General features: G+C 48.6%; 1 pseudogene; it reads right to left on the bottom strand.

Moving 5' to 3' along the window:
* Positions 1 to 24,373: 24,373 nt before the first annotated feature.
* On the bottom strand, positions 24,374 to 25,972 carry LOC132214648 (U1 small nuclear ribonucleoprotein C-like; annotated as a pseudogene).
* Between the last annotated feature and the right edge of the window lie 1,039 nt (positions 25,973 to 27,011).

Genomic DNA, 27,011 nt, shown 5'->3' with positions numbered 1-27,011 from the left:
GCGCCCGGCGTGGACAAGTGTCCCCTGACTCCCGGGCCACCCTGCTCCCTGCTCTGCGGGCCAGCCTCACCGCCCCTCTTCACTCCGGGAGGGGACCCGGCGGCTACCCAAGCGGGTGTCTCTGCCACTTGGGGACTTTGGCCTGGGGGTGCCCCAAACTTCTCAGACGCCTCTCCTCCCCCCACTCCCATCCTAAATCTAGGACATGTGGATGGCATCTCAGGGGCAGAGGTGGCTATGGGGGACCCCACCCCAGAGGACGTCCTACGGCCACCAATCGCGGGCAGCGCCCCAGCTTTCGGCCCAGGGCCTGAGGGCAGAGCTCGGTGCGAAGGGTGGGGAGAGGCCAGGAGCTCACAGCAGCCCCGGTGTCTTAGACGCGGCGGAGAGCTGGTGCTCAGGGCAGCGGGCCACGCTCTGCACTCAGGCGTCCTGCCCGTCACTGGCGCGCAGGGCCGGCCCCTGGTCCAGCTTCTGCCGCCCACGCAGGCCGGGGCCAGGCGGTGAGCACAGGGCAGGGACCCTCGCCTCCTGGAAATCTCTCCCAAGCGAGTCTGAACGCATCATCCCTCCCTTGTTCCCCGCCCCTCCCCTTTGTCCCGCCTCGGACACCCCGTGGTCTTCTGCTTCCGGTCACTCCGGGTGAGGGGTCGCGGCTTCCGCTCCTCTCTGCTGACCGCGAGGTGCCCGGGTGCCCGGGGCGGAGGCTGGGGAGGCTGGGTCTCGGGTTAAGCCTCTGCTGGCGACGGAGGCGTCACGTTCTAGCAGCTCCAGGGACCCTGAGCCTCCCGGAAGATGGCGGAGGGGAGCAGGACCGGTCGGGGAACTGGGGGGATGGGTGAGGGAAGAGGTAAGTTTGTGTATCTGCCCCGGTGAGGGCCTCTGGCACGCGCACGGGCGGCTGGGGGTTGCCTCCCAGGCAGAGAGAGGCTGATCTGCTGGGGCGCCAGGGAGGGGACTGCAGGACAGTATGCGGATGGGGGCGCTGGCCTGGGTCCCAGCTGCTGCGCTGTGCGCGCAGGCTCCCTCCCGCGCTGTCTGGGAGGGAGGTGTAGCGAGGGGTCAGGCTCAGGGACCCCATGGAGATTCTGCTGTTTCCCTTTAGGTCAGAGCTTGCTCCAAATTGCCTTCCAGTAATAAGAACGAGGATCTGAGATCCATTTTACAGATGGAAAAATTAAGGCCCAGGAAGGAGAAGTGAGTCAACCAAGGTCACAGAGGAATTTCTAGCAGAGCCACAGAACGCAGGTCCTAAGACTCCTCGTCCCAGATTCTCCCTTGCACCTGCTGCCTCTCCTCGACTGGGGGAAAATAGCCTTTCAAATCAGACATCCCAACATGTAGGAAGTAGGAGAATTCGTGGGTCTGTGAGTTACTACAGGGTCAGAATACAAAAGGGGTAGTGGCCCCATCTCCTAGTGCCAAGGGGAGCCAGTGTCCCCTCCTGTTCCATCTCTTTACTCTCCTGACCCATCCATCCCCCAGCCTTGGTTGATTTCCATCCTGCAAACCAGGAACAGAGAGAGGAAACCCAAAGGACGGCTTTCCTAGCTCTCTGGGACCCAGCCCCACTCGGTGGAGGGAACCCGGGCCATAAGGGATCGAAGCACCTCTCCGTGTCCCTGGAGGCCTGGGGAGCAGCCCACAACCGGGACTTCATGTAGTGGTGGCTCACAGATGGAAGCAAAGGTGGGGCTCGCCTCGGCTCCCTCTTGCCTCCAGTGGCTACTGGGTGCTGGAGACAGCCTCCGGGCGAGCTGCCGGCACCAGCAGAGATTTTGGGGAACGTTCTTGTGGGGAGGAGTTCTAGGGCCGGCCTGGAATCCTTATCTAGCCTCCCCAGAGCCCCTTCCACTCAAGGTTCTCCAATGCTTCCAGGCCGCCGCCACTTCCCAGCTTTGCGCAAAAAACAAGGCGAGGAGCGCGCAGCGGCCGGGGCAGCCGTCATCTTGCAGCGGGAGAGAACTCTCCGCTTCCCTTCTTCTGGCCCGGAGGGCGAGGCCGGAGGTTGAGGAGTCCTAGGGGATTAGACATTGAGGATTTACGCCCTCCCTTTCTGCCACAGAGAAAGCACAGACCCCTCTCCAAAGTTAATTCCTGTGCTTTTGCCGGCTGGGGCGCAGTCCGTGACAACTCAGTGCGCGCTGGCGGTATTTGTGCGCCAGCTCTTCCAGCGGGGGAGCAGAGCCTGTTCCTGAAGACCCCGGCCAGCGACCACCTCTGGTGCCCCCAGGACCCCCGTGCCCGCCGACTCTTTGAGGTCCGGGCTTGCCCGAGGCTGAGGGGCCCCAGGAGAGAGGCGACAGCCTGACGCCTAGAGACAGCGGGCAGCTTGGAAAAGAAGGAAGGCAGTGGTCCACCCTTTTGCCTTCCTATCTGCAGGGGGAATCTTAGCAGTGCCTGGGGGCTCCTGGAGAAAGGAGTGGGAGGGAGGGGGGCCACAGGAGGCTGAATAGCTAATGGCTTGACAGAGGAGGGGGCTTCTTTCTCTGGCCTTCGCTCGGCACTGAAAGAGCAGAAGACAAAAATCTGGCGAGCGAGCTGCCCGGGCCGAGACTGGCCACTTCAAACAGCCCTTCAAACAAAAGGGGACGACGAAAAGAAAGCCCCACCTGTCTCCAGTGTTTGCTAAAATAATAATAAATAGATTTCGTTTAATAAATAATTACAAGAGATTGTAAAGTGGAGTGCTTTGGAAAACATCTACCACGGGAGTCCCGCAGCCAGCCGTCACCTGCTCCCAAGGCGGGCAACTTTATTGTTAAGCCACCCCCCAACTAGTTCGCCTCTGATAAACTCTCCCTGGTTTTCACAATGACTGTTTACTCATAGTTAGCACAATATTACCTTTGCCGTGATAAACCCAGAGGGGGGAGACCTGGCCCCTGGCCCCTGGGCACACCTGTCCCAGAAGCTGACACATGCATTTGGCACCGAGCGGGCCTCCCCCCGGGGGCCGTGTACATTGGCCCAATTGCCACCCATTTATAACAGGTTGGCTGCAAGGCCTATCTCGGTCCTATTTGTCTTCTTTTATTGAAAACATATGGTCTCCAGGGGCTCACCAGCCCCATATTTCATCTGCCGGGAGCTGGGGCGCTTCCGCAGGCTGGTGCTGCCGGGCCGCTGCTCCCCACCCAACGGCTGCTGCCTGCTGCGCCAGCTGAGGGGACTTGCAGGTGGGGTGGGGAGAGATAAGGCCGGCTCCTCATTCACTTTGGGAAAGAGCCTTTCCCTCAGAGACTCCCCCTCCCCGGGCTCAGGGGCCTCGTGCGCTCTTGAGTGGGTGGCTGGTTCTCTTTCTTGGGTAGGTGAGAGGGCGCCATATGCCACCCCCAAGGGCGCACAAGGAAGCTCTGGCCCAGGGAGTTCTCCAACAAAGGGAGGAGAGGGCCCGGGACCCCAGGAGCGCCTGAGGTCTTTATTTCCAGACCCCCCTCCCTGCCCAGGGCCGCCTCCCCCCCCCTGCGTCGGAAGCTGGCGCACTGCGCCTGGAAACAAAGTGTCCACATTGTCCCCGCCGCCGCTGATGCAGACAGTGAATGCGTGAAAAGGTGCATTGCGCACCAAGACACCTGTTGAAGCGGCGCCTCTTCTCAGCGCCTCTTTCTGCTCTGCCCTCTGTCAGGAGGGAGTGGGGGGAGGAGGGAGAGATACAGTGATTTGTGGCGACATATGTTGAGCAGATCGGTGTGTACTCTTCACAGGGACACAGGCACCCTTGCTCCCATACACGCCCGCGAGAAGGAGCAGCTGCTCTCCTCACCTTCTCCCGACATAATACCTGGGCCAGGCACTCTGGCGTCGCCTTTTGAGACCCCGGCTCTCTCCCACCCCCTCGGCTTTCCGCCCCCGCCCGCTGCTCCAATCTTGGCAGCTTTGCTGTAGGACTTTATTGTCGAATTTAACAGATGCACGTTTGTTCCCAGCGCCAGCTTCACACGCACACATACACACACAGAAAGTGCGGCTGATGACACAGATGCGGAGCGTGAAATGTCCATATGCCCGGCTGTGCGCGCTCAGGCTGGGGAAACAGACGGCGGAGAGGCCGCCTTCAGCCGCCTCCAACTTTGCGCATGCCTTCCGGCGCGTGGCGCGCGTGGCACCGGGAAAGCGCATGGCCGAGGACGCAGAGTGAGGATCCAAAGGTGGCGGGAATGGGGCCCCTGAAAGGAGTGGAGAGGGCCAGACGTTCTGGACCGGCTGAGCAGGCACTGCCTGCCCTCTAGCTCTTGCTTGACCTCTGGGCTTCTAAACTCTCTTCCGTGGCGAAGACGCCTAGTTCCTCCTGGGACTCCCAGAAGTGGACTTGGTACAGGGAGTGAGTTCCTTCGGCACAGTTCTCCTCCTGCTTATCTCCTTAGAGGCTCAGATGCAAGCTCCTGGTCTGGGCTTGGCTAACAGCAAGTGAAGGGGGATAGTGGGCCTGGTTCTGCTGCCACAGCTGTGCGTCCTTGAGCAAATTATTTCACCGGGGCCTCTCTCTGTTTCCCATCCACTAAAGGAAAAGGCTGTGGAGGAAATACATTGTAATTTTCAAGTTCTTTCTGCAAAATTTGGAAGTCTTGGATACCAGTGGGCCTTGGGCTGTGAGTGGGGGGAACACAGAGAGAATGTCACTCCTCCCCCCTTCATCTATTCCCCAGAGCTGAGCTTCTGGCCCATGGGTCTGTCACTAACAGCTGAGGTCCTGGGGGGCAGTGGCAATGGGCAAAGACAGGCACCGAGGGGTGTAAGAAGCCACCTCTGTCCCTCCATCTTTCAACTCTTGGTGCACAGGTAACCTCTGGGCCCTGCGACTCCCAGTGACAGTCAGGCTTTCGGACCTTCATTTCTTCCAGTGCTGGATGCAGCCGGGGAGCTGGGTGCTGGACACCTGGCTCCTGGGCCCTTTCTCTCTCCAAGCCGGTTTCTGCAGGAAGAGTGTGCCCCTCTCACCTCTCTGTGAGCGTGGATGAGCTCTGCTCGTTCCAAAAGATAGCGGCAGCCTCCCTCAACCTTACACAAACAGAATTGTCTTTATTTTCTGTGGGTTTTGTGGTTGTGTGTGGTTGTGTGTGTGTGTTTCTGAATGTGGTCCTGACATTTCTGAGATCCAGTGGCTCTGGTAAGGACATTCTCTTTTGGGAGAAGTTAGAGCTTTTGCTGGCAGGGGAGTCTGGTGACCCCCTTTGCTCTCCAGCCCTGAGGCCCTCTTCCCACCCACCCTGAGCCCCTTGGGGATTCTAGGCAACAGCAATGAGAACCAAAGGGTGTCTGGACTGCTGTGAGTTGGAGTGAGGGCGGGAGGAATCTAGCCACCTCACTACTATAAGTCGCCACTGATAGGATGCTCATCCCTTCCAGTTGTCAGATCCAGGAAAGCAGGACAGGGATGGTGTGGACGGTGGGGAGCGTCAGTAATTAATTCTAGATGAACTCCACGAGAAGCAATGGGATCCAAGGCAATGCAGTTTCCCCACACAGTTCTCAATTACAATCATATCCACAGAGGACTTGAAGGGGGCAGAGCACCCCTCACACAACCTGTAGGGGAGCCAGTAAGGGATTTTTCTCACTCCCATTTTACACGTGAGCAGTCTGAGGTTCAAGGTCATAGAGCCAAGCCTGGAACTCCACTTCCCTTTGGTCTGCTCCAGCTGGCTGGCAGGAAATCTTTATTTTGTCACCTGCCTTCCCTGAGCCTAAGTCTAATTCTAACCTAACCCTAACCCTAACCCTAACCCTAACCCTAACCCTAACCCTAACCCTAACCCTAACCCTAGCCCAAACCCTCATCCACTGTCCACACTTCAGAGTCTTCATCCTGTCACCCAGGAATTGCAGGTTTTGGGAGCAATAAATAATGGAGACTTTCCCTTCTCCCTTGTCTTCCTTGTCCTGTGGCTTCCAGGAGCCTCTGCTAGCTCCCTGTCTATACTGGGGAGGTAGGGCCTGGCTTGCATGAACTTGAAAGTGAGTGCCTCCTTAACTTTTGTGCCCAAGGCACCCAGACTTGCCTCACACCAGCCACAGCCCTGTGAGGGCACTATGGTAAGCTTCATAGTCTCCCTTTCTTAGACCTTAAAGTAGGTGGTCTCAATTGTTTTGATAATGTGGCACTATCGGAGAACTATTTTAGGCACACCCTTCAAATACATTAGCTATTCATTATTCTTCACATATTACGTACAATATAAACAAATGCAAAATATTACTTATTATATTATAGATTATATTATAGATGTCTTTCTGTACCCGGCAGCATAGAAGTGGAGAAGAGAATGGAATTTGGAGTCAGACAGTCCAATTTGAACTTTTGTACTCATAGCTGTGGAGCCTCTCTGAGGCACCTCCATTTTCTCACCAATGAAGTAGGGATAACAGTAAAGGGCCCTCCTCATGGGTCTTAAATGATCGAACGCTCATTAAACTGTCAGCGTGTAGTAGGTGCTCAATCATTTATGAAAACTACTGGGTCCATACATTATAAAACATACCTTCAAAGAAACTTGCACCCAGGAAATAATAGTAATGATAACTATAACTAGAAGTCCTACTATGCGATTCTTCTTGCACTCCCCGCACCAGGCAGCCCACTCTGAAACCTGATGTCTGAAGCAACCACCATAACAGTATCATCAATAATTATGACACAGGTTCATATTTGACCAGCACTTTTTCACCCATTATTATTTCTCATCAAACTGGTGGGGCAGCATGGTCAGAGGTCAGCCTCACCTTTAACATATGAAGAAATCAAGGCTTGAGAGAGGCGCTATAACTCACCCAGGGGCACCCAATTTGTATCATTGAGTGGGGATAAGAATCTAGGTGGTCTGCCCTAGCCGGTTTGGCTCAGTGGATAGAGTGTCAGCCTGCGGACTGAAGGGTCCCAGGTTCGATTCCGGTCAAGGGCATGTACCTTGGTCGCGGGCACATCCCCAATGGGGGTTGTGCAGGAGGCAGCTGATCGATGCTTCTCTTTCATGGATGTTTCTAGCTCTCTATCCCTCTCCCTTCTTCTCTGTAAAAAATCAATGAAATATATTTTTAAAAAAAGAATTGAGGTGGTCTGACCCCAAGTCTAAGCCTCGTCCACCGTGGCTTGCTGTTACATTGTGGACCCCACTTGTGAGCTGTTTGTAAGACCAGCCCAGTTAGGCTCTTGCTGAACAACTACTAAAGAAGTGGGTGTGGGCTAATCCATGAGGCCAGATGGTGGTGTGTGCCTACGGCTCACTCACTCTTGTCCACCAGAAACCATGGAGAGCTTGGAGGGCCCCGGCATCTGACCTAATTTGGTGGGTGGAGCACATTTTACAGATGCACGGCTAGCAGAGAGCACTTTTAGGCAAAGCCCCAAGTCTGCACAGGAAGCTACAAATCAAATTCCTGTCAATGCAGTTGCCCAGACATCAAGATGGCCCAGGTCATTTGGGCACACCTTACCTCTGTCCCATAAATGTTTATGAAGGGTCATTATGAGAGGGTGGTGGCCAGCTGTTCCCCATCGTCAGTCACAGAGATTAGACCCAGGGAAGCGGCTTGAATTGGAAAAGCAGAGATTTAGACTATTGGCGACCCTGTGTTTTCTAACACATACACATGATGAGAGTCCTGTCTGTAGAGACTTCCCATTCTCTGGCCTGGCATAGTTCTTCTTAGAGGTGGGGGATAGACTGGCTGACCCCGGGAGACCCTCTCTTCCCATGACTTCATCACCGTGACTAGTTAGGATGACTATTCCATTGTATAGGACACACTTGGAAACTCACTTGTCACAGAAACCCTTCAAGATTATGAGTGGAGTTCATTAATACCATTTTTAACCTGAGTGAGTTGGAACCAACACCAGTTCTCTTCGGAAGCATTACAGCACAAATGCATGATGTGCTCAGTGGGAGGACTGGGGGGTTAGGGCTGAGGAAGACCCTTGCTAGCGTGTGGTCCACAACACTAACCTGACAAATGTCTGAGAACTGAGGCTCAGAAAGGAAACGTGTCTGTCCAAGGTCACACAGCAAGAGAGGCCACATTGGAACCCAAGTCTCTTTCCACGATCCACGATCAAGTCCCTTAGTCCTTGCTCTGTGTTGCTTTCATTTGGCAGCTGTCATTCTCTGTCTGGTATTTGAAGGTCCCTTGTTCTGTGTCTCCCTCCATAGAGGATGAACTCCTTTAAAATAGAGGCTCAGTCCTGTTGAGAACTGTAAATGGTGGGTCTCCAACAGAGATCGGTTCGGTGGGCCCATGCAGGTGAAGGTTATAGGAGACCTGGGCCTCTGGGCCGTCAACAGGAGGTTGGAAGAACGTGGAATGAGTGGAAAAGGCTGGTCAGACCCCTAGGCTGCTGTAAACTCTGATGCAGCTGATGGAGCCACGTGTGTGGCCACCAGGTTGTACATTCTTCCCTTTAAGTGCACAACCTGGAAGTTGTATATATTATTTCTTCTCATGTTAGCTAACACCTGACCACACAGCTGGCACTCAATCACATGGCTTTATTTAGCTGCAAGGGCGGCTGGGAAATGTAGTTTGAAGTTTAGGTGACCATATATCCAGCTATAAATTGGAAATCTATTACCAACAGTTTCCCACAATCACTGGAAAATAAGAACTTTTCTTCCTTGGACGACAGTAGAGATCCTCAATGTAGTGTTCACCCCACACCCTCAGCCTCGGGCTCCTGAGGCTTGTGAGACCGAGAAGGTGATAGGCAATGTTCTGTATGTAGATGCATCTTTCTGAGGAGAAGATTCTGAGTTTCATTAGGTCATTTAAGGGGCCCATAACCTCCTTCCCCAAATATTAAGAATTAGTTGTCTGAAGATTGCTGAGCAATTTTGGGCAAGTTATGCAACCTCTCTGTTTCTTTTTTTTCCCAAATATATTTTTATTGATTTCAGAGAGGAAGGGAGAGGGAGAGAGAGATAGAAACATCAATGATGAGAGAGAATCATTGATTGGCTGCCTCCTGCATGCCCCACACTAGGGATTGAGCCCACAACCTGGGCATGTGCCCTGACTGGGAATCTAACTGTGACCTCCTGGTTCCTAGGTTGACACTCAACCACTGAGCCATGTTGGCCGGGCTGTTTTGAGAATTCTTTTTTCTTCTAAAGAGATGTGCCAAGGCTTTGAGTGAATGAAGAACTTTGAATAAAAACTGTGATGAAACAAAATGAAGACCATTTAGCACACACTGAGGTCTGAAATGGGCCAACCACTGGGGATAAATCCAGTCCTTGCCTCAGGAGCTCATAGTCTATGGTGAGATAGGCATCTAAACCAAGAATTGCAGGACCCCCTGCGCTTGCTATCCCGGAATAGGCTCTCTGGTAGCCCCAAAGTCTGTCAATTTAGCAAGTGCTTAGCACCTTTGATACAAAGCCAGCGTTGGGTCTAAGCCGTAGATGAGAAGCTTACAAGCTCTTGATGAGGTCACTGAGGCAAAGATGTAGGGACCAAGGCCGGCGGGAAGAGTCCTTGGCTCTGGGTTCTAACTCCAGCTCAGTGGAACTGCAGGCTGCTCCTCTATTAGGTGGGAATCATCGTTTACTCATCTATGAAGAGGCAGTGTAGGGAGTGATCAACAGCAGACTCTCGGGTCAGCCAGGAAGGTTTAATCCAGGCTGTGTATGGACCTAACCCTCTTTGTGATGGCAAATTGCTTAATTTTTCTGGCCTTGATAATTTTGTCTATAAAATGGAGGCAATAATAGTACTCACTTCTAGTGTTGTTCTTGGATTAAATGAGTTAATAGATTTATAGCACTGAGGGTAGTGACCAGCTCGTAGCAAGGGTGGTGCTTTATTGAGGGTTACTGTATGCTGGCCACTGGGTTAGTTAAAGCGATGTACAGGGGAGCCAAAGTCACAGTCCCTTAAGGAGCTGACAGCCAGGCTACTTGGGGAGGCAGACGGTAACAAGGCAATCTTATGAGTAGATGATGACAAACCCTAGTGAGCGCTATGAGTGACACGCTTTAGGGGGCAATGCAAGATGGGAGTCAAGGAAGGTGTTCTGGAGAGAGACCCTGAAGCAGGAAGGAGTATGGCACATTGGATACAGTTAAAGAGCCCTTGGGAGGGGGCCCTGAGAACAAGAAAGAGAGGTGTTTGAGGTGACGCTGGAGGGCTGGGAAGGCTCCATTTGGAAAGTCTGGGTCCTATAGAGCTTTGTGGGTATTTACCCTGAAAGCAATAGGCAGCCCCTGAGTGGCTTTGAACTGGGGACGCACCTGCTGATAATGTACATTAATGAAGAGATCAGCATAGAGGTGAAGAGCAGATTGGCATAGACGGAGGAGAAACCAAGAGGCCTGTCCAGGTGAGAGAAGGTGGGGCTTGACTGGGGTCAGGGCATGGAGAGAAATGGGTGGATTTTGCTGAGAGAGGGAGAGTGGACAGAGTCTGGCGATAGATTTGGTGTGGGACACTGGAGAAGGCATGATAGAAACGATGGCGGGGCCTTTCAACGCGATGGAGAGCACCGAAAGGCACCTTTGAGATGTCCCAGCAGAGATGTTTAGTGGAATGTTAGCCACCCAGGTCCTGGTGGAAGCCTGAGGAGAAGATTCTGAGTTTCATTAGGTCAATGTAAGGGGCTGTGCTGGAGATGGACATTTGTGGGTCCCCCGAGTGTAGCCAGTGTTTGGGTACAGATGAGACAGCTTAGGGAAAGAACATGGAGTGAGAAGAGAAGGGCCTAAGAATGAGTCTAACGAGTCTCAGGAAGTCCAACTTTTACACTTGATGTTAGCCACAAGGCCGAGAAGCGACGGGGAACTCCCGCTTTTAAAGGCAGAAGAGAGGAGGAGGCGCTAAGGAAGTGAGGGTGAGTGGTAATGAGACTGGTGCTGAGACTGCCAAAGGAAGCTGGAAACTTCTTGATCAGAGTCAGTGTGCGCTGTTGGGGCCATTGCTGGGGTGGTGCTGACAGGAAACAGCGGCAAACGGGAAGGAGCAAGTTCCTTCTCAGCTATTCCTGCCTCCCAGCCTGCCTGAGGTGTCTCCTGTGACCAAAACCTAACAGGAAGTCAGCAAGCAAAGCAGGCATGCGGTTTGCACAGTGAGTCCCAGCACTGCAGAGTATAGGAGGGACTGGGAAATGGAAATGTGATCACCTGTGCTTAGGCAAGGATGATGTGAGAGCTACCAGTTGGCTGCAGTCTCCAGCTCTCCCCCAGCCTGCCCTCCTGGAGCAGCAGGAGTAGGTGCCAGGAGGAATAAGCCTGTGCTCCATAGACTTGCTCTTCATGGGCCCCCGGGTCCTCCCCTGGATGTGGGGCAAGTCCCAGGGAAAATGTTTAGACAATTGAGTCAAAGATGTGCTTTGAGGCCTGTTGGGCTAAGCCTCTGTCCCCATAAGGAAACATTCTCCTCTGCCCCAGGATAAGTCTTGCAGATATAACATCTGCTTCCTTCACAGCTCAAATTAGTTTTATAAGTGAGTCTTGTGAGCTCTGATTTGTCTGACTGGGGTTGTGTGTCCATCTCTGAACCAATCACTAGGACAAGGGGAATGAAAGCTACTCTGCACGGCTTATGCGGAGCCACGTGCTCCGTCCCTGGAACACTGTGGATGAAGGTGGGGAGGGGAGACGAGGCGTTCATTTCACCTGAACGACAAGGATTCAGAACAGGGAAGGAGTTCCCCCCAAATTAAGTCAGTGTAGTGTTCCCACCACCGAAGTCCTTTATCAGAGCAAACTGTCAGTGGCCTCATAGAGGTGTGAACGGAACGTGGTAAGAACACAGTGGGCACAGATACTTCATCTCCAACCTGGGAAGACAGCTCAAATCATAACTTTTACTGGCAACGTTTGTCTTATCATAGACTTGGCCAGAAAGTCCAGATGAACCTGGTGGGACACAGAGTTCAGACAGATTCACATGGAGAGTAGGTGATTGGGCAAGCTCAATGTCAGGCAAGAAGCGGGGTGGGGGGAGAAACTAAGATGGCGGCATAGATAAACACCGGGAAATTGTCGCCTCACACAACAATTGAAGAATACCGCAAGGGTCGGAGCAAACATCGTCCAGAACAACAGGAAGGCTGGCTGAGTGTAATTTCTACAACTAGAAGAAAACAGGGGCACGCTGAGAGCCAGCGGAGCTGCGGAGGTGAAGTGCAGAGGTACGGCGGCGGCTCACGCACGCGGAAAGGGGGTGGCGCCTGAGGACGCGGCTGTCTTTTTGAATCACAAGCTCCCGACTGCTCTGAACTCCGGTTCCAGCGGGTCTCTGGGGACCCAGGGCTCATACGGGGAGAGGCTGGTCTGTCAGGCGGCAGCGGGCGAACTTGAGGGCGGCTTTCCCTCAGAGGTGCTTGCAGCCGTTACCGGGACACTGAGACCTGCGATTCCGGGCGCGGAGAATCACCATAGCTGCTTTCACCGCCCTTTGACTCCCTGAGACCCCGCCCCACCCAGGCTGCGGCAGAGGCTTTTGCATGTGAATGTACCTAACTACAGCCCAGCCAGGCAGACCTGGAACTTCCAAGAGAAGGCCCAAGGCCCTGCAGCGGCTTGCATTGCTTCACAGCTGAGCCTCTTCCTGGCTCCTGCTGTGCGGCCTCAAGCAGGGGCTGAATTAGCACCTCCTTAGATCCAGGAGCCACTGCACCCAGTGGTCAGAGGGGGACCATTCTCCCACTTCAGACACAGCTGATTCCCACAGCCAATTGGCCTGGAGGTCAATTCCTCCCAGTGATCCTACAACAACCAAGGCACCAAGAGTGCACCAAGAGTGTCTACCCCAGGTAACTGGGGAGGCTGAGCCACTGGGCCCTACAGGACACCTGGCGCGCAGGGCCACTCTATCAACACAGGGAAGCAGCCAAAATGCGGAGACAAAGAAAAAGGTCACAAATGGCAGAAACGGAGGAAAGCAAACGACTGGATATAGAGTTCAAGGCCACGTTTATAAGGTTTTTCAAGAATTTTATGGAAACCGCCGATAAATTTAATGAATCCCTCAAGGAGTATAGTGAGACCATGGAGGACATGAAAAAGGACCAACTAGAAATTAAGCATACACTGACTGAAATAAAGAATAATTTACAGAGATCCAACAGCAGACAAGAGGATCCCAAGAATCAAGTCAAAGATTTGAAATACAAAGAAACAAAAAATACCCAACCGAAAAAGAAAAAAGAAAAGAGATTCAAAAAATATGAAGATAGTGTAAGGAGCCTCTGGGACAACTTCAAGCGTACCAACATCAGAATTATAGGGGTACCAGAAGGAGAGAGAGGGCAAGATATTGAAAACCTTTTTGAAGAAATAATGACAGAAAACTTCCCCTACCTGGTGAAAGAAATGGACTTACAAGTCCAGGAAGCGCAGAGAACCCCAAACAAAAGGAATCCAAAGAGGACCACATCAAGACACATCATAATTAAAATGCCAAGAGCAAAAGACAAAGAGAGAATCTTAAAAGCAGCAAGAGAAAGACAGTCAGTTACCTACAAGGGAGTACCCATTAGACTGTCAGCTGATCTCTCAACAGAAACCATGCAGGCCAGAAGAGAGTGGCAAGAAATATTCAAAGAGATGAATAGCAAGAACCTGCAACCAAGATTACTTTATCCAGCAAAGCTATCATTCAGAATGGAAGGTCAGATAAAGAGCTTCACGGATAAGAAAAAGCTAAAGGAGTTCATCACCACCAAACCAGCATTATATGAAATGCTGAAAGGTATCCTTTAAGAAGAGGAAGAAGAAAAAGGAACTCTTACCATTTGTCACAGCATGGATGGAACTGGAGAGCGGATAAATACCACAGGATCTCACTCATTTGTGGAATATAATGAACAACATAAACTGATGAACAAGGACTGATCCAGAGACGGAGAGGCATTGATTGGACTGTCGGGACTTGGAGGGAAGGTAGGGGAGGGTGGGGGCAAGGGGGAAAGATCAACCAAAGGACTTATATGCAAGCATATAGGCCTAACCAATGGACACGGACAACGGGGGGGGGGGGGGTGAGGGGATGAGCGGGGGGGGGGTAGAGGGTACACATATGTAATATCTTAATCAATAAAAAAATATTAAAAAAAAAAAGAAAAAGCGGGGTGGGTGGGGCTAGGTTAGTGTGTGTGTGTGTGTGTGTGTGTGTGTGTGTGTGTGTGTGTGGAGGGGGGGGGGGGCTGGCAGAAACTGGAGTCAGGAATGGAGCCTGGGCCAGAGGAGCATGATAGGACCCCAGTCTTCTGAATGACTTGGTGAAAAGGCAGGTCCTCAACATGCTCAACATGGCACAGGAGAAGGAACGCTGGCCTGGGGACCCGGATGTCAGACTTGGTGATTCAACAGGCGGCTAGGGGCAGAGGGATTATAGGATGAGGAAGAGGTTCCAGGCTAGCAGCAAGAGGCCCTCCGGAGGTGAGTAGATATTGCTGGACTACCGTAAGTTTGGCCTGGCTGTGCTGGGCAAGACCCCCTTTCCTCTGCCAAGAGAGATGGCAATTTCCCAACAGGCTGCCACGTCCTGTCCTGCTTCCCTTCAGGCCCCCCTGGCCTTTCCCAGCTGTGCTCTGAGCTGCAGGGAGAAGACCTCCATGGGCTGTTTGCTAGGCCCTCAGGGGACCTGGCTCCTGCTTGGGATCAGCCAATGCGAGACACTGACGGGAGATTAAAGATGGGAAGAGGAGAAACCAGGTTGCTCCGCACCTCGCCTATCTACTTAAGATGGCAACTCTAGCAGCAAATTTACCAGATTTTTATTTCTCTTCCTCTGATCGAGTCTTTCTCCACTATGCATGATGCTATCAGGTAAGTTTTTCATTGATGTCCTTATCAGGTTGAAAAAAGTTCCCTTTCATTTCTAATTCACTCAGAGTTTTAATTATGAGCTGGTGTTAAATTTTGTCAAATACTTTTTGTGCACCTATTGAGATGATTGCATGTTTTTCCTCCTTTATTCTTTAATATGGTGAATATATATATATATATACATATATATATATATATAATGTTAACCCAACTTGTGTTGCTGGGATAAACTCACTTGTTCATGATGTATAGCCATAGGCCACATAAGACATTTTGGTCAGTAACAGACCACATGTATGACGGTGGTCCCATGAGATGATAATGGAGAAGGATTCCTATTGTTTAGTGGCAGTGTAGACATGATGAAGTCACAGCACAACACATTACTGGTGTAAACTGGTGATGCCGGTGTAAACAAACCTGTATAAAAGTACAGCACATGCAATTATGTACAGTACATAATACTTGTAATCATAATAAATGGCTATAGTACTGGCCCATGTATTTGCTCTACTGTACTATACTTTTCATCATACTCTTTCTACTTGTAAAAAGAAAAAGCTGGCTGTAAAACAGTAAGTCTTGTGTTGCCTGCAGTAGCCTCATACATCTGGTGTTTATGTCTTCTCTTAATTGCGTCATTTTCTCTTGTGCTCGATTTAATCTCGTATTATTTTCTACAGTATCATGCAGTACCGTCTCGTAGCCCAGAGCAATAGCCTATACCCCTGGTCGGCAAACCGCGGCTCACGAGCCACATGCGGCTCTCTGGCCCCTTGAGTGTGGCCACGAAGTTTCAATCGCACTGTACGTGTGCACCCGCACGTGGTATTTTGCGGAAGAGCCACACTCAAGGGGCCGCAGTTTGCTGACCACTGGCCCAGACCATCCAGTGTAGGTGTGATACAGCTTATTCCATCAGTGGTTTGTTAAGCGCAGCCTGTGATGTGTGCACGAGGATAAAACTGCCGAATGACGCATTTCTCAGATCGTATCCCTGTCGTTGAGCAGCGCATGGCAACATTATCGTCTTTATACATTGATGTAATTGACTTGCTAACATTTCTTAAGGACTTTCATGTCTAGCTTCAGGCAGCATATTGGTCTGTAATTTTCTTCTGCCATCTTTGTCAGGTGTTGTCATCAGAGCTTTTCTGGCCACATAAGAATGAACTGGGGGCTGTGCCCGTGATCAGTTGATTGCGTTTCAACTCCAAGTCCATCTTTGCTTGCCTGCTCTGTGAAAGGGGGATGGTCCTATAAATAGATCTCCTTTGCCAGCCAGCACGGTGTTACACTTTGTCAGCAGAGGGTGCTGGAGGGACACTGGAGGAGCACTCCTCCAGCACAGAGCTTTCTCCAGCGCTGAGCTACTCAGCATGGTGGCTCCTCCAGCGTCTTGTCCCTGCAGCACGGCCGCCCCTGGGTGCGGCAGCCAGCAGCGTTCCTGGGTACTTCTTTGGCGATTTTGCAATGGAATGCTACTGCTGAGGCACCTTCCCATGAACGGCCACCACAGTGACCCACACAGCAACTTCGTAGCAAGTTCTGAGGCACAGCACCTCCCTGCGGGTGACTTCCCTCGGCACCCCAGAGAGCTGGCTTCCGTCAAGTCACACCAGCATGGCATCGCAAGCGCCCTGGGACCTCTCAGCCACCCAGTGAGCCGCGCCATGCCCTCTTCAGCAGGTCTGGACCTCAGCCCCAGGGAGGGGATCTTTGTGGTAGCTCTAGTACGGCCCCTGGGAACAGCAGCTACTCCTTACATTGGCTACTCCTCTGTTCTTTAGAGCTCTTTCTAATTCTAACGAGACAATTTCCCTTTTTACCAACCTCCTGTTAATACTTCTTTACATTAAACTTCAAATTACGGTTTAACATCTTGTGTGGACCCTGAATGGTACACAAGTGCTCCGTCCGCTTCTATTTTCTGAAAGAGCGTTTAAGATTGGTATAGTTTTATCCCTAAAATTTCTTTCAAAAATTAAAATATTTTAATTAAAAAATAAAGTCTGTAGGATGTCTAATGATAGCGCCCATTTGATTCCTGATACTGATAATTTGTACTCTCTTCTTGATACGTCTTGTGTGTGTGTGTGAGGGTGCGCGAGGGGTAATCAATTTTATTAAACTTTTCAAAGAATAAACTTTTGTCTATATTCATTTTTCTCTTCCATTTCATTGAATTTGCTCATACTTATTATTCTATTTACTTTGGTTGAATTTCTTCTTTTTTAAAATTGTTTTTCATTGATTTCAGAGAGGAAGGGAGAGGGAGAGAGAGATATAAACATCAATGATGAGAGAGAATCATTGATTGGCTGCCTCCTGCATGCCCCACTGGGGATTGAGCCTGCAACCTGGGCATGTGCCCTGACCAGGAATCGAACCTTGATCTTCTGGTTCATAGGTCAATGCTCAACCACTGAGCTGTGCCGGCCAGGAGAATTTCTTCTATTTACTTCTTTTTCTAGCTTCTTAAGGTGAAAACTTATGTAATTAATTATTTTATGATATGGGTTATATAGAAGTATGTTATTTAATTTCCAATTATTTGGTTCCCCCCCCTAGATATTTATTGTGTATTGGCTTATATTTTAATTCCTTTGTGACTGGAGAAATATTCTATAAATTTTTAACTTTTTGAAATCTGTTAAAACTTATGGTCTGAAATATGGTCTTTCTTGAATGTTCTATACACACTTGAAATTAATTTCTATTTTGTGATTATTGGGTGTAGCATTCTGCAAATGTCAATTAGGCCAAATTGGTTGATAATGCTATTCAGACCTTCTATAGCCTTACCTTTTTTTGGACTACTTTAAAGATTACTGAGAGCAGAGTGTTTTAATCTCCAACTATAGTTGTGGATTTGTCTATTTGTTCTGCCAGCTTGAATTCATAAATGTTGAAATTTGTTATTAAGTTCATACATTTTAGTAATTGTTATGTTATTTATTAATTGTCTTTTTTAACCTTATGAAGTAGCACTCTGTATCTCTTCTTATAAGGTCTGTCTTGAAATCTACATCATCTAACATTAATATAACCACACCAGGTTTCCCATGTTTGGTGTTTGCATTGTATATCTTTTTCTATCAATTCATTTTCCACCAATTTGTGCTTTTGTATTTGAACTATCTCTCCTGTAGACAACATATAGTCGGGTTTTGTTTTTTAATCCAGTCTCTTCTGACAATCGGTGTCTTTTAATTGGACTGTGTAATACATTTACGTCTGATGTAATCATTGATGTGGTTGGATGTAGGTTTACCATCTTGCTACTTGTTTTTCATTGTTCCTTCCATTTTTTTTTTTGTTCCTCCATTGCTCTTTTTGGATTAATGAAATGTTTTTTAGTATTTCATCTCCTTTTCTCTATTAACTTCTTAATGCCTTTTCATTGTTTTTATTTCCTTCCAACAACATAATGCTATGTACCTGTCCCCTCCATCCTTTTTTCTATGTTTGTGATATATTTTACTTCCACAGTATTATAAACCTATCTAACATTATTATCATTTTCACTTTCTTGACATCATTATGTTTATTCTTTTTTTGAGAAAATTACAAAATAGCATAGCTTTTTATGTCTACCTACTTATTTGCCACCTTTGGTGTTCTTTATTTCACCTCGTAGATGTGAGTTACCAATAGGTATCATTTTCCTTGAGCTTGAAGAACCTCCTTTAGCATTTCTTATAGCTCAGGTCTACTATTATCATCTCAAATTTTATTGTTCTGATAAGGTCTTTAGTTTATAGTCAACTTGAAGGATATTTTTGGTGGATATAGAAATTTTGATTGACATTTTATCTTTTCTCTTTCAACACCTTAATAGTTTCATTCTGTTTCCTGTTTGCATCAGCTGTTTTTTTTCTGATGAAAAGTCACACGGCATTTATGTAATTGATTTATTATTATGTAATGTGTCTTCTCTGGATGCTTTTAGGATTTTCATTTCATTCTTGGTTTTCAGCAGTTTGACGATGATGTGCCTAAGCATGTTTTTCTTTATATTTATCCTACTTGGAGTTTGCTGAGAGTATTGAATCTGTGAATCAATGAATATTAAATTTGAAAAATTTTTGGTTGTTACTTCTTTGAATAATTTTTTTCTGCCTCAATTTTACTCTCTTACTCTTGGGGCTCTAATTATATGCATGTTGGGCTACTTCTTATTGTCTCACAAGTTTGGTTTTATTTTCTTCAATATATTTTTCTCTCTGTTCTTCAGTCTGACTAATTTCCCAGAATTTTTCTGCTGCCATCTTCAATCTGATGTTATGCCCATCTAGTAATGTTTTAGTCCCAAGATTTCCATTTGTTTTTTAAAAATAAACTTTTAATTTTAGAATAGTTTTAGGTTTAGAGAAAAGTTGCAAAGATAGTACAGAGTTCCTATGTACCCCGTACCAAGTTTCTCCTATTGCTAACATTGTACATTACTATGGAATATTTGTCACAATTAGTATTAATGCATTGTTATTAACTAAACTCCATAGACTATTCAGATTTTATTAGTTTTTCCCTAATGTCTATTTTCTGTCCCAGGATACTATTCGGGATATTATATTATATTTAATCATTATGTCTCTTATGCTCCCCTGGTCTTGGGCAATTTCTCAAATTTCCCTTGTTTTTGATGACTTTGACAATTTTGAAGAGTATCAGTCAAATATTTTGTAAATTGTCCCTCCATTTGAGTTTTTCTGAAAACCAGATGTCCTTAGAAACACAACCCACAGAAGTAGACCATGACCTGAACACTAAATCTAAATAGGGTGACTACAAGTTAAGTTAAAATTTGAATAGGACCAGTGTCTCCTAAAATAATAGTCAAAATATCCAGGATACAATTGAAAATCACAAACCATACCCAAAATGAGGAATATTATAACTTGAATGAGAAAAGACAATCAACCAATGACAATACCAAGATGAATCGGATGCTGGAATTATCTGACAAGGATTTTTTTAAAAATATATTTTATTGATTTTTTACAGAGAGGAAGGGAGAGAGATAGAGAGTTAGAAACATCGATGAGAGAGAAACATCGATCAGCCACCTCCTGCACATCTCTCACCGGGGATGTGCCCGCAACCCAGGTACATGCCCTTGACCGGAATCGAACCTGGGACCTTTCAGTCCGCAGGCCAACACTCTATTCACTGAGCCAAATCGGTTTCAGCTGACAAGGATTTTTAAAATAACTATCATAAACATGATTCAACAAGGAATTATAAATTCTCTTGAAACAAATTAGAAAAATCTTAGCAAAGAAGTTGAAGAATCAAATAGAAATTATAGAATTTAGAAAATATTTAAAAATTGCTGGATAGGTTTATTAGTAGACAGGGAGAGTAGAGAGTAGAACCAGTGAACTTGAGGACAACTCAGTAGAATTTACCCAACTTGAACATGTAGCATGATAACAAAAGACTTAACATTTGTTTCATTGCAGTCCCAGAAGAGAAGAGAAAGAGAGTGGAGCTGAAATAGTATTCAAAGAAATAGTGGCTGAAAACCTCCTCAAATTTGGTTAAAGGCATTAACATACAGGTCCAAGAAGTTGGGCTAACCTCAACTAGGATAAACCTAAACAAATCTATGCCAAGACACATCATAATTGAACTTCTGAAAACTAAAGACAAAGAAAAGATCTTGAAAGCAGGCAGAGAGAAATAACACGTTAACTTATAGAAGGACATCAATTCCAATGAAAGCAGATTTCTTATCTGAATCATGGAGGCCAGAAAAAAGTGACATTTTTTTTTAAGTGCTGAAAGGAAAAACCTAAGTACAATTTCTATGTCTGGCAAAATATCATTCAGGAATGAAGAAAAAAACACACCACACCCTCGAAGACTGGTCATTAGCAGGCCTATATTAAAGAATGGATAAAGGAAATTCTTCAAACAGGAAGAAAGTGATAAAAGAAGGTCTCTTGGGGATTTGGAAAGGAGAAAAACAAGAGAAAGAGCAAAACTATGGCCATATACAATAGACTATCCCTTTCATGAGTCTTATGAATCATATGATGAAACAAAAATTCTAACACCATACGATATTCAAGACAATCGTATTTAAAGTATTTAAAAGTGGGGAAGGTAAAGACATCTAAATGGAAGAAAGGTTTCCACACTTCACTTTAAGTGAGGGAATGTTGATACCAGTGGACTGTGGTAAGTCACATACGTATAAGGTGGGGCAAATGTAGGTTTACAGTTGTGAGTCTGCAAAACACAGACTTTATTCTTGTGTCATTTTTCATTGTTTTATTTTCTGTCTGAACAACTGCAAACCTACTTTTGCCACACCCTGCATATTGTAATTCCAGAGAAACCACTAAGAAAAATATACAAAGTGATACACTAAAAAACAAAATTGGAATCCTAAAAAACATGCAGGAAGGCAAGAAAAGGCAAACAGCGCTGCCTTTGTGAAGCCCTGGCTGCCTGCCTGGTGGGAGAGCTTCTTCCCTCAGTTCATCCAAGGCACCTGCTTGGCGGTGCATCGTATATTTTCAAAGCCTGAATTGCTTAGCACAGAGTTGAGGCTCAAAGATGTCTGCTGAATAAATAAACAACATTTTTAAAAAGACAGGAACAAGAGACCAAAGAAACAAACAGAAAAACACATTTAAATGGAGGACACTGAATTTTTTCCTGACAACCACATAAGAATCTACCATTATCTTAAAATACAAAGTTTAATGAAAATAAACCACAACATCGGCTTGAATTTACGGAGGCCGTGGCAAGGTGGTTGTGGTAGACGGCAAGTCAACTCGGTGTCTTCCATGCCCACCCCTCTGCCCGGTGACAGTGCTGCGCTGGCCACTGACAGATGTGGGTCTATTTTTCCATCCTTTGCAACTGGGAGGAAGAGTCCATGTTTGGCGTGTGTTGACCAATAGGACACTAGCAAACATGATGCAAGCAGAAGTTTGAGAAGCATTTATTCATGAAGACTTGCTCTTTCTGCTGAATTTCAAACCCGAGACCATGATGTGAATGGGCCTGAGCTAGCCTGCTGGAGAGTTCGCGTCCAGGAGAACCAACGCTCCCTGGATGTCTGCTGCAAACTGCCAGAGAGCAGAGTGAGTTGGCCTCAGAATGAAAAGTTTCCCTCGTCAACGAGTGAATTACCCTGAAATAAAATTTGTATGGGAAAGGAAGGCTAAGTGCTAAACTTATTCCTTTACTTACTGGTTCTTGCCATAATGAATGTGTCCAGTGTGGTGGCTGTGTATTGGGTTAACGTCACTAAACTGACCTATGTTTCCCAGAATCCCCTTCCCCGCAGAGTTCCAGAGTGTGCCCCGCAGTCCACTTTTGCACAAGACTTGGAATGCAAAGTGGAGGAGCAGGCATCTATACATGTTTACGCTCAGAAGATCAAGGCCGGGCACGACACAGTTCATCTACGTTGCTGCTCCCCTGCTGGTTAATCTTGTCCACGTGGGACAGGAGCCAGACTGCAGCGACTCTAGCTCCTGCCAGTGCCCCTCAGCTTCTCTAACTCCTGGGCCAGGGGTGTGCTCACTTCCATAATGAAGGGTAGATGTCCCCAACATCATCAAAGTTTGAGGCTTGGAGGTGGTAAGAGATGGGTGAGGGTTCCCGCTCATCCTCACAGGGTCCACTTGGCCGTTGTCCCTCCCCTCATGCCCATCTCCCCTTCCCACCTGCCTGCCTGTGAGCGGCAGGCTCCATCCAGCAGCTGCCTGGGAAGCCACAGCCTGCCATCGGTGGTGCCACCAGGCCCCACCACGGAGTAAGGTCAGTCCCTGCGAGAAGTCCTTTCTTTTACTAGTAAGTAGCTCCGGGTGGTTTTGCCTCTCTGATTGAACTCTGAGCTATTTCTAACACCCTCCAAAGTAATCAGTGAGGGGGTTCTTAAAATAACCAATGACTTTATGGATGGGACTTCTGATCTCATTTCAACACGTGAAGGGCTTGGGAGTCATCATTCTATACTTAAAACAAGAAAAGGGGGAATAAACAGAAAATCAACGACTTTTCTTAGACTCCTTGGAGATTGAGGCCACAGGCACATGGCCCTCCTGTAATCCAGAGGGACAGGGGAAGAGAGAGGATCTCAGTCAGCATCGGCTTAGCTTACTTGGAGCAGCAGCGTGGAGCCACAAGCAGGTAGGGACACCTTCAACGGTGACCTTAGCCAGTTGCTGGAGGCTGCGTGTGAATTAGCTTGAGAGTGAAGTATTCCCATGGCTACTAACATAAGGTTATGTAGTAATATTTATTGTTAAAACACAGTTACCAGTTACCACTTAAGATACCTTTGAAGTTCTTTTTGTCCTTGCGACATATTACTGTGTTATATCATTCCTGTCATGAAATAGTTCCCTGTGGTTAAACCACAACCTTGCACTGTAGTTAAACCATATGCTTCATGTTGTCTAGTTTTAAATATTGATTTTAAATTTTAAAATTTAACTTTATTTCATGGTTATGGAAGACATTTTGCTGGATCCAGAGTCAAAACCATGAAATAAGATACTTCCAGAGAAATCTAACTTCCAATCCTGTCTCTTCCTTCTCCTTATTGAAAACCGTTTTTATTCGTTTTGGTTTCCTCCCATTGATATTGTCCTTTTCTTAAATAAAAGACACCATACTATCCATTGATGAGCCGGACTTGCTAGGAGGCAAAGAGAAAGCAGCTCCGTCACTTCCCCCCCATGGCCCCCGCAAGGGGCTCTCCCGTCTGCCTCTTCATTGTCTCTCCGGAAATCTCGGCCTGGGTGAAAGGCCTGGGAGAGCTTTCCCAGCCAGCCGACAGGTAACAAACGCATAGCCTCTTTCTCCAAATACAGAATGTCCGTCTAGTGTCAGAAAAACTCCCACTTTACTTAGGGCGTCTCCCCCAGCTCAGACCTGCAGCAGGTGGGCCCCTGCAGGGGACGGGTGGGCTCCTGCTGGCTGTGGTGTGAGCCCGGGAGGGGGAGAGCCAGGGAAGTCCTTGTTTGACGGCTGTAGTTGTCACTGGTTCGGGCGCTCCCTGGGTGTGGTTGTTTTAAACACTGGTCATCTCGCTCTAGGAGCAGCTTCGTGGATTCTTTGGAGACCATCCCTGTCACTCAGGCTGTCTCACCCACAGTTCCCTCGGCACAGGATGGAAACCTGCTGCCCCCACAGTGCCCGCAGGCTCCCAACGCTTCCATGGCTCCCTGCGCCTACAGTGAAGAGGGGTTTGGGGAGTACCTGAGTCCAGGGCTCTGCTTGGAGAGCTAGGGAAAGAGATGCTCAGAGTCTTCGCCTGCCTGGGTTTATGTTTCACATTCCCACTCAAACAACACCCCGAGCCCTCTGTCCCACCAGGTTCCCACAGGACCTCCAGCCAGCCAGGTCAGCCTGCGGGGTCCTCGGGGACCCTGCTGAGAGCCCTTGCTGCGCGCCTCTGCGATGCTACTCCCTGGCTCACAGCCCACCCCACCCTGGACTTAGTCGGGTTTTGCAAGACCTTCAACCCTCCAGTCTACAGAGCCCTCTCTTCATCTGAGTGTCTGCAGCCCGGATGGACTGTGCAGATGTCCTTTTCTTTTTTTAAACTAAATGAGTTGACAATTTTATTTTCACTTTTCATCATGCAAATGAAAATTGCTTTTTTTTGGTCCCACTACTTCCCTCTAAAACCATCCTCCCTTTGATAGGAAGAGGGAGGGAGTCTTCCTTGTCATGCTGTTAGAAACACCCAGAGGCATAGCACCCTGATTTCCTGCAGCCGAACAAGTAATATAAACTGACAGAAAGGGCTCCGCATTCCTGGCCGAGTGGGCACCATCCTGGCACGGGCAGGAGGTCTCATCACTGGGGGCCCAGGCCCCCTTGGCATGTGCCCTCCCATAGGCGGCCGCATTCCAGGAGCAGGTCCCACTGGCATCATCTTAAGAGGAGGAGGATCCATCATTGGCATCAAGGAAGGGCCCCTTGGATGGTGTGTTGGCCTCCCACGAGGGCGAGGAGGACCCGGAAGACTCAGGGATCCGTGCCCTGCCGGAGGCGAAGCAGAGGATGGAGTAGATGGCGTCTCTCCTTGCTGAAACGTTGCGGCTGTTCTGTCAATCAGGCTCTGAGCCTGACGGCGGTCCTTCACATTCTCGTTGTGTTTCCTGCCACTGCAGCGTGTCTTCCTCGCAGATGGAGAGCCTGGGTGAGGTGTGTGTCGCAGTCGTCGCAGTAAGACTTGGGCGTGTTGGTCTGCCAGCCGTTGGCCACTCTGTGTTGTGGTCCTTTCTTCACTCTGCTCTGAGCGTGCTCACGGGCTCGTGTGCCTTCCCTGTCACCACCAGGGCTCCAGGAGGGGAAGGCTCACTGGTCATGACCATGGCGGCTGCTAACAGCAAACACGCGTGAGGCGCTGTGTACAGAGGGCTCCACGGGGATCCGCCTCCTCAATTCCCACCGCAAATGCATGGGATGGAAGTCATCACCCCCACTTTACAGGTGAGAAAACATGTTTGGAGACACTGAGTCACTTGACCAAGGTGGACAGCAGAGCAAGCATGAGAGGCTTGACTTGCCTGGATCTCGCGCCCTTTGCTGGAGGGCTGTCGGCCGTTGGGTGGCCCCTGCTCCCGTGGTAGCAGGTATGGGCGCCTGTCTGTGACCTCAGCCAGGTCTATCTGAATGGAGCGCCCTGGGAAACTGAGGCTCGCCGAGGGCCGAACGGCCTGCTCATTTTCCCACCCTGGGGTGGGCAGGGGCTCTGCTACCCGTTCTAGTTGTTTCATTTCCTCCTCCCACGAAGGAGACTGTGAGATGCTATGGTTTCTTGTTGGGCTTGGGAAGAGCCTCCCCACACCGCCCCCCAAGCCCCCCACCACCCGTGGGCGACCACAGGACCTGGCACCATTGAAATTTCAGTCCCAGACCTCCGCCAGGCCCTGAACATATGTTCACTCTGAAAGGAACAATGGGGCCTCCAGGCTTAATTAAGACCCACAAAAAGCACTTGGCTGGACTGGCCTCATTCTCTGCTTTTGGCTCCTTCTTTTTGTTCACCCCACCCCCACACTTCTGTTTCCACTCCTTCTGTGGACGGGATAAAAGGCGCCAGGACCCCCAGCCCCTCCACTCCCCCGGCTCCTCTTTTCTCACAGCCTGACCTCCCTCTCCTCGGCGGAGCCCTGAAGTGGGAGGGGCCGCCGGGGTTCTGGTGCCAGACCGCCAGCCCCCATGCCCCCGGAAGAAACAGGCAGCCGGGGAAGGCCTGCCTGGCTTCCTGGCCCTGCAGGAATGCCCAGCCTGGGAGCCCCTGCCAGCTAGTGGGCTCAGTCTGGCCCGGGCTCGCAATCTGATCTGGATTTCAGTGGAACGTAGCCACATTGACTCTAAGATGAAGCCCCAGTTCTGAGTGCTGTGTGCACCATGGCCCAAGTCTCCCGGCCTGTGAGGGCGTATTGAAGGGCCCAGCCTACCACAAGCACACAAGGAATTTCGTGTTGAATGAATGTATGAATGTTTACTTATCTAGCAAGGCTCCTGTACAGTTTACTGCATGTTTAAGTGCTAATAAGCTTACATTAGGTAGCATTATAATCCCAGATAAGACGACCAAGGCACAGAGAGGTTAAGCAAAGGGTACAAGGTCACACAGCAAGTAGTAGGTATCAGAGCCAGAGAATTCAAATCCAAGTTGATTGGTCCAGAGGCCAATACACTTAATCCCTAGCCAGGCTGCCTCTAATGAAAGCATAGGTCTGTTCGACCACCACCTGGATAAATTGACTCCTTCCTCAGGTCTGCGCCCCCTGCAATTTAACAAATTGTTATAAAGTAAACATCCACAAAACCACCAACCAGGTGAAGCAATCAAATGTTGCCAGCACCTCATAGCCTCCCTGCTTACTGTGTGCACGTCCCTTGCACAATTCCTCCCTCTACCCTAAAACTAATCACTAAATATTTGGTCATAATTTCTTTGCTTCTTCTTACTAGTATGCTTTTACCACCCAAGTATACATCCCTAAACACTAAAATTCAATTTCACCTCCTGTTGATGTTTATATAAATGAAACTATGCAACAAGAATTTTGCTTCTAGTTTCTTCAGTTCAATATAGTATTTTTAGGATTAACTATGGTATTGCATGCAGTTAGAGTTCATAGTCTTTTTTACTGTGTAGCATTCCATCTGTAGGGTCTACCACAATTTATTTATCCATTTTAGTTTGATGGACATTTAAATTGTTTTCCAGTTTCTAATATGAAAAATGTT

This window comes from Myotis daubentonii, chromosome 13 (genome assembly GCF_963259705.1).
Source record: "Myotis daubentonii chromosome 13, mMyoDau2.1, whole genome shotgun sequence".
NCBI lineage: Eukaryota > Metazoa > Chordata > Mammalia > Chiroptera > Vespertilionidae > Myotis > Myotis daubentonii.
This window is presented reverse-complemented; position numbering and strand designations above follow the sequence as displayed.